The 6,181-nt window shown below is 41.5% G+C and overlaps 1 pseudogene; it reads left to right on the plus strand.

Annotated features, from left to right (window-relative positions):
* Positions 1 to 1,210: 1,210 nt before the first annotated feature.
* On the plus strand, positions 1,211 to 5,138 carry LOC112305745 (small ribosomal subunit protein eS4-like; annotated as a pseudogene).
* The last annotated feature ends 1,043 nt before the right edge of the window (positions 5,139 to 6,181 follow it).

Consider the following 6,181-nt stretch of genomic DNA (forward strand, 5'->3'; position numbering starts at 1 on the left):
ATCTCTAGTCATTAGGAAAATGCATATAAAAACCACAAGCGCATATCAAAACCACTTCGTGTCCATTGGGATAATTATTGTCCAAGACACATACAATAAAATATGTTGATGGAGATGCATGGAAGTTGGAACGCTCATGCATAGCTTGTAGAGATGTGAAATGATGCAACCGATATGGAAAATAATTTGGTGGCCCCTCAAAAAGTTAAATATGGAATTATCATATGATCCAGCAATTCCATACCCAAAACAATTGAAAACAAGAACTGAAACAGATATTTATACATTCATGTTTATAGCAGCATTATTCAAAATCGCCAAAAAGTGGAAACAACCCAAGCTCCATCAACAGATGAATACATAAACAAAATATGGTATGTATATGTGAAATATTATACAATAATAAAAAGAAATGAAGTTTTGGTACATGCTACAACATGGGTAAACTTTGAAGACATTGTGTTAAATGAACTAGGCCATGGGATGACTATTATGTGATTCCACTTATATGAGGTATCTAGAATAGGCAAGTTCATAGGGACAGAAACTAGATTAAGGCTACCAGGGTTTAGGGTAAGGGTGAGTTATTGTTTCATGGGTAGAGTTTCAGTTTGGGGTAACAAAAAAGTTCTGGATATGGATAGTGGTTGTATAATTTTGTAAATGTACTTAAGTCACTAAACTGTACACTTAAAATGGTTAATATTGTAACTTTTATGTTATATATATTTTACCATAAGAAAAAAATTGGAAAGCTGTATCATATATTTTTTTTTAAAAGGAGATGGAGGAGGAAGGTGAGGGAGACGTAAGAGAGGAGGAGAAGGAAGAAGTGCAGGAAGAGGAAGAGAGGAAGTCATCCTAGTCCTAATACCTTGAGACAATCATTGGAGTAGCCACATGTAGGTAGGCGCTCTGGTTGACAGACCCACCTGATCCCAACCTTTCAGTCATCCCTGTGTGAGCCAAACATGTGAATGAAGCTGTCTCAGGCCCTCCCGAGTAGCCTGACCTCCAGCTGATTATCTGAGTGACCTCAAGCAGTGTCTCTTGGAACTGAGGAATTACCCATCTGTATCCTTCCTTGCTCCTCAAAATCTCAGACATAATAAAGTAATTGCTGTTTTACACTGCCAGATTTCAGGATAATCTGTCACACGGTGATAGATAGCCAGAATATGTATCTTCTGCTTACTGTAAGAGTAACCTCATGGTGGAACTAGAAGAGTGGTATCGGTAAAAATACCACCACGTCAAGTTTTTGGAGGTCGAAGAAAAACGTGGATAGTGTACAATGCTGAGCCTCCTCACCTAGGGCAGAGGCAACAATGATCTGCCTTAAACATTGTATCCTAGGTTGCTGGTAAACATCCTTTATAGACAAAGGCCAATTCAGTCATAAATTTAAAAGATTATAGACTGCATTTTGTTTTCAGTCAAAATGAGTTTTCATGTATTAAGTCCCATGCGGGAAGGAGAATGTCATAAAAAGTAAGATTATTCCCTTTACTTAAAATGACAATAAGGAAAGTGTAATATTTTTCCACACAAAAATAGTACTATTTGGTGCTACATGTGAAGCAGAATTATGAAAGCTATTTTCTAAGCTTCGATCCTAAAATTAGAGGGTGAACAGGTTTCGCTGTGCCTCTGAAATGAGGGCTGCTTCTTGGTGTCCCAGTGGAGAGGAATGTCTCTATTTGAGGTCAAAATGAATAGTGCCACTGATATTCTATGAATAGTGTGTTATAACAGATGTAAGAAGGCCTGAGTTCTTTGTTCATTTTTTTGTAGTTTTTTAAAATATATTTATTCATTATGCTTTTACAGTTGTCCCATTCCCCCCCCACTCCACTCCATCCTGCCCACCCCCTCCCTCCCACATTCCCCCCCTATAGTTCATGTCCATGGGTCATACTTATAAGTTCTTTGGCTTCTACATTTCCTACACCATTCTTACCCTCCCCCTGTCTATTTTCCACCTATCATCTATGCTATTTATTCTCTGTACCTTCCCCCCTCCCCCTCCTACTCCCCTATTGACAACCCTCCATGTGATCTCCATCTCTATGGTTCTGTCCTGTTCTAGTTGTTTGCCTAGTTTGCTCTTGTTTTTGCTTTAGGTGTGGTCGTTAATAATTGTGAGTTTGCTGTCATTTTTACTGTTCCTATTTTTATCTTCTTTTTCTTAGGTAACTCCCTTTAACATTTCATATAATAAGGGCTTGGTGATGATGTACTTCTTTAACTTGACCTTATCTGAGAAGCACTTTATCTTCCCTTCCATTCTAAATGATAGCTTTGCTGGATACAGTAATCTTGGATGTAGGTCCTTGCGTTTAATCTTGGGTGATGTAATTATGATGTGCCTTGGTGTGTTCCTCCTTGGGTCCAGCTTCTTTGGGACTCTCTGAGCTTCCTGGACTTCGCAGAAGTCTATTTCCTTTGTCAGATTAGGGAAGTTCTCCTTCACTATTTGTTCAAATAAGTTTTCAATTTTTTGTTCTTCCTCTTCTCCTTCTGGCACCCCTGTAACTCGGATGTTAGAACGTTTCAAGATGTCCTGGAGGTTCCTAAGCCTCTCCTCATTTTTCCGAGTTCTTGTTTCTTCATTCTTTTCTGGTTGGATGTTTCTTTCTTCCTTCTGGTCCACACCGTTGATTTGAGTCCCAGTTTCCTTCGCATCACTATTGGTTCCCTGTTCATTTTCCTTTGTTTCTCTTAGCACAGGCTTCATTTTTTCATCTACTTTTCGAACAAATTCAACCAATTCTGTGAGCGCCTTAATAACCAGTGTTTTGAACTGTGCATCCGATAGGTTGGCTATCTCTTCCTCACTTAGTTGTATTTTTTCTGGAGCTTTGAAGTGTTCTGTCGTTTGGGCCATTTTTTTTTTTGTCTTGGTGCATCTGTTACTTTAAGGGGAGGAGCCTTAGGTGTTCACCAGGGCAGGGTAACGCTGGTTGCTGTGCTGTGACGCTGTATGTGGGGGAGGGGCCCAGAGGGAGCAATGGCGCCCGCTTCACTCTCCTCTCGATTTCAATCCTCAGCTCTGCTACCCACAATCAAACTGGGCCCCTCTGGTGCTGGTTCCCGAGTGGGTGGGCTTGTACACACTCTAGGCCCCTGTGGGTCTCTCCAATGACCTCTCCTGTGAGGCTGGGAGTCTCTCCTGCTGCTGCCCCAACTCCCACGGGTGCTTTCAGAGGTTTGAGGCTTTATTTCCCTGAGCTGGAGCCCTGGGTTGCACGGTCTGCTTTGCTCCCCGCCATTCATCCGGTTTATCTGTGCGCGAATGTGGGGCCGCAGGGTCTGCTAGTGGTCAGACTGCCTTCGCCGTTCGTCCCACACTCTGCCAGTCTCTGTCCCGCCACAGCCACACGAGTCCTCTCCACCCCAGTGCCCTTCTCCGCCCCTCCTACCGGTCTGGATGAATGTTTATTTTTTATTTCCTTGGTGTTGGACTTCCTTGCCTTTCGATTTTCTGTCAGTTCTGGTTATGCAAGGAGGCGCAGTGTGTCTACCTATGCCGCCATCTTGGTTCTCTCTTTTTGTTCATTTTTACCCAAAATGTAACATGGGCAGGACATATGACTCCCTGGAAGTCAGTTTCCTCAGCAACAAAAGAGGAATACCTTTGTTTCACACTGCAATCGGCAACTTAAGATATGATACTCAAAATCTTGATGCCCCAACTACATCCCAGATCGATTACATCAGAATTTTTGTGGGTAGCACTACATCCTCAGGACTTTTTTAAAAAGATTTTATTTATTGCCCTAGCTGGTGTGGCTCAGTGGATTGAGTGACAGTCTACAACCAAAAGGTCACTGGTTCAATTCCCTGTCAGGACACATGCCTGAATTGCCAGCCAGGTCCCCAGCTGGGGGCGTGCAAGAGGCAACCAATGCTTCTCTTGAACATCGATAATTCTCTCACTTTCTTTCTCCCTCAAAGTCTGAAGATTTTTATTTATTTATTTTTAGAGAGAAGGGAAGGGAGGGGAAACAGAAGGAGACAAACAACGTGTGGTTGCCTCTTGCATGCCCCCCACTGGGGACCTGGCCTGTAACCCAGGCATGTGCCCTGACTGGGAATTGAACCAGTGACCCTTTTGTTTGCAGGCTGGCGATCAATCCACTGAGCCACACCTCAGAACTTTTTTTAACTCCCCAATACTTTCCAATACAAAGTCGAGGTTAAGACTCTTGAAAGGAAGAATTGAAGCATAGAAAAATCTTTGAAGTTTCCATCGAGCTCCAAAATTGTATAACCTAGCTATTTTTTTCATGCACCAGAGAAAAGCGGTCTTCTTTTTGTGCCTAGTGCAGCAGTGGCTCTGGGTCCCAAGAAGCATCTGAAATGTGTAGCACCTCCAAAACATTGGCTGCTGGATAAGCTGACAAGTGTGTTTGCTCCTTGTCCACCTACTGGCTTCTATAAGTTGAGAAAATGTCTCCCTCTCATCACTTTCCTAAGGAACAGACTTAAGTACACCCTAACAGGAAACGAAGGAAAGAAGGTCTGCATATAGCAGCTCATCAAGACTGATGACAAGGTCCAAACTGCTATAACATATCCTTCTGGTTTTATGAACTTCATCAGCATTGACAAGACTGTAGAAAATTTCCATCTAATATATAACACCATAGGGGGGGCTTTTCTGTTCATCATTTGACATCTAAGGAGGGCAAGTACAAGTTGTGCAAAGTAAAAAAGATCTTTGTGGGCATAAAAGGAATCCCTCATCTGGTGACCTGTGATATGCATACCATCTATTACTCATCACGGTGTACAACACCATTCAGGTTGATCTGAAGACTGGCAAGATTACCGACTCCATCGACTTTCACTCTGGTAACCTGTATATGGTGCCCAGGGATACTAATCTGGGAAGAATTTGTGTGATCACCAACAGTAAGAGACATCCTAGTTCTTTTAATATAGTTCATGTGAAAGATGCCAATGGTAACAGCTTTGCCACTTGGCTCTCCAGCATTTTCTGTATTGGTAAAGGCAACCAGACCCGGACTTCTCTTCCCTGAGGAAAAGGTATCCACTTCGCCATTGCTGAAGAGAGAGACGAGAGACTGGTGGCCAAACAGAGCAGTGGGTTAACTGAGCTCCAGCTGACATGATGGGAAGAATCTCCGTATTTATTTAAAGATAATAGAGCATAAATAGATAAATTATTGTGTAACCTGATACCCAGAAACATTATCATTCCTTTCATAAATACTTGTCATATGCTATGTTCCAGGCATTCCACTTGATAGTAGAGATAACAAAAGAAGTTCTTCATTCTAGATAAAGGGTGGTGGGTGGAAGGAATAATATTCAGTCTCAACTCAAGGGAAGAAATGAGATGGTCAGTTCACCTTGGAAGAGGGGAAAGAGATCCGAAGAGGAAATAACTTGAGCCAAGTCTTTAACAGTAATTTCTCACTTACTAAAGGTAAGGCACAGGGAGTGGAAAGTAAAAAAAAAAAAAAAAGGAAAGACATCTCTAGATCTCCAGTTGTCCAGCACCCACCCTGGTGTCTAACGTCTACATATAAAGTTATTGATGTAATTAAGGGGGAACCTCTGTTTGGTTAGTTCTGGGACATAAGTGAGAATCCCATTCCTAAAAGGGTTTGGCTTGTTAAAAAAGAAATAGCTCAAAAGGACAGTCATAATACAACTCAATTAACAACAAGAGCCACTATTTATGATATTCATGAGTTTGGTGAGTTCTGATCACACAAGCAAGCTGCCTCAGGATATTCAAGGAGTATAATGTGGCAGATCATCTGGATTTGTTCTGTGTGATCCTGGATTAAAATTAGGATCAATGAATGGAAACCATAGAAAAGACAGATTTCAGCTCAACCAGGGAAATAGCTACTGAAGAGACTATATACTAAGATGGACAAAATGACTGCTGGACAAAGTAAGTTTTCCAGTTTTTAACCATTTAATACTTTTCTTTGTAATAGCTTTTACCCCAAACTGCTTAAAAACTAAGAACAAGAGGCAAAGGCAGAATTTAAAGAATTCTGATTCTTGAAGAGTTTGTTACTCCTCATGCCCATAGGTACCTCTCTTTCCTACAAGACCAATAAACAAAGAAGGTAGAAGCTCCTGGCTTGTAGGTAAATGCAACCTTAAGCAACTCAAACATGTTGAGTTCAATTGGAAT

Source organism: Desmodus rotundus, chromosome 2, assembly GCF_022682495.2.
Source record: "Desmodus rotundus isolate HL8 chromosome 2, HLdesRot8A.1, whole genome shotgun sequence".
Classification (NCBI taxonomy): domain Eukaryota; kingdom Metazoa; phylum Chordata; class Mammalia; order Chiroptera; family Phyllostomidae; genus Desmodus; species Desmodus rotundus.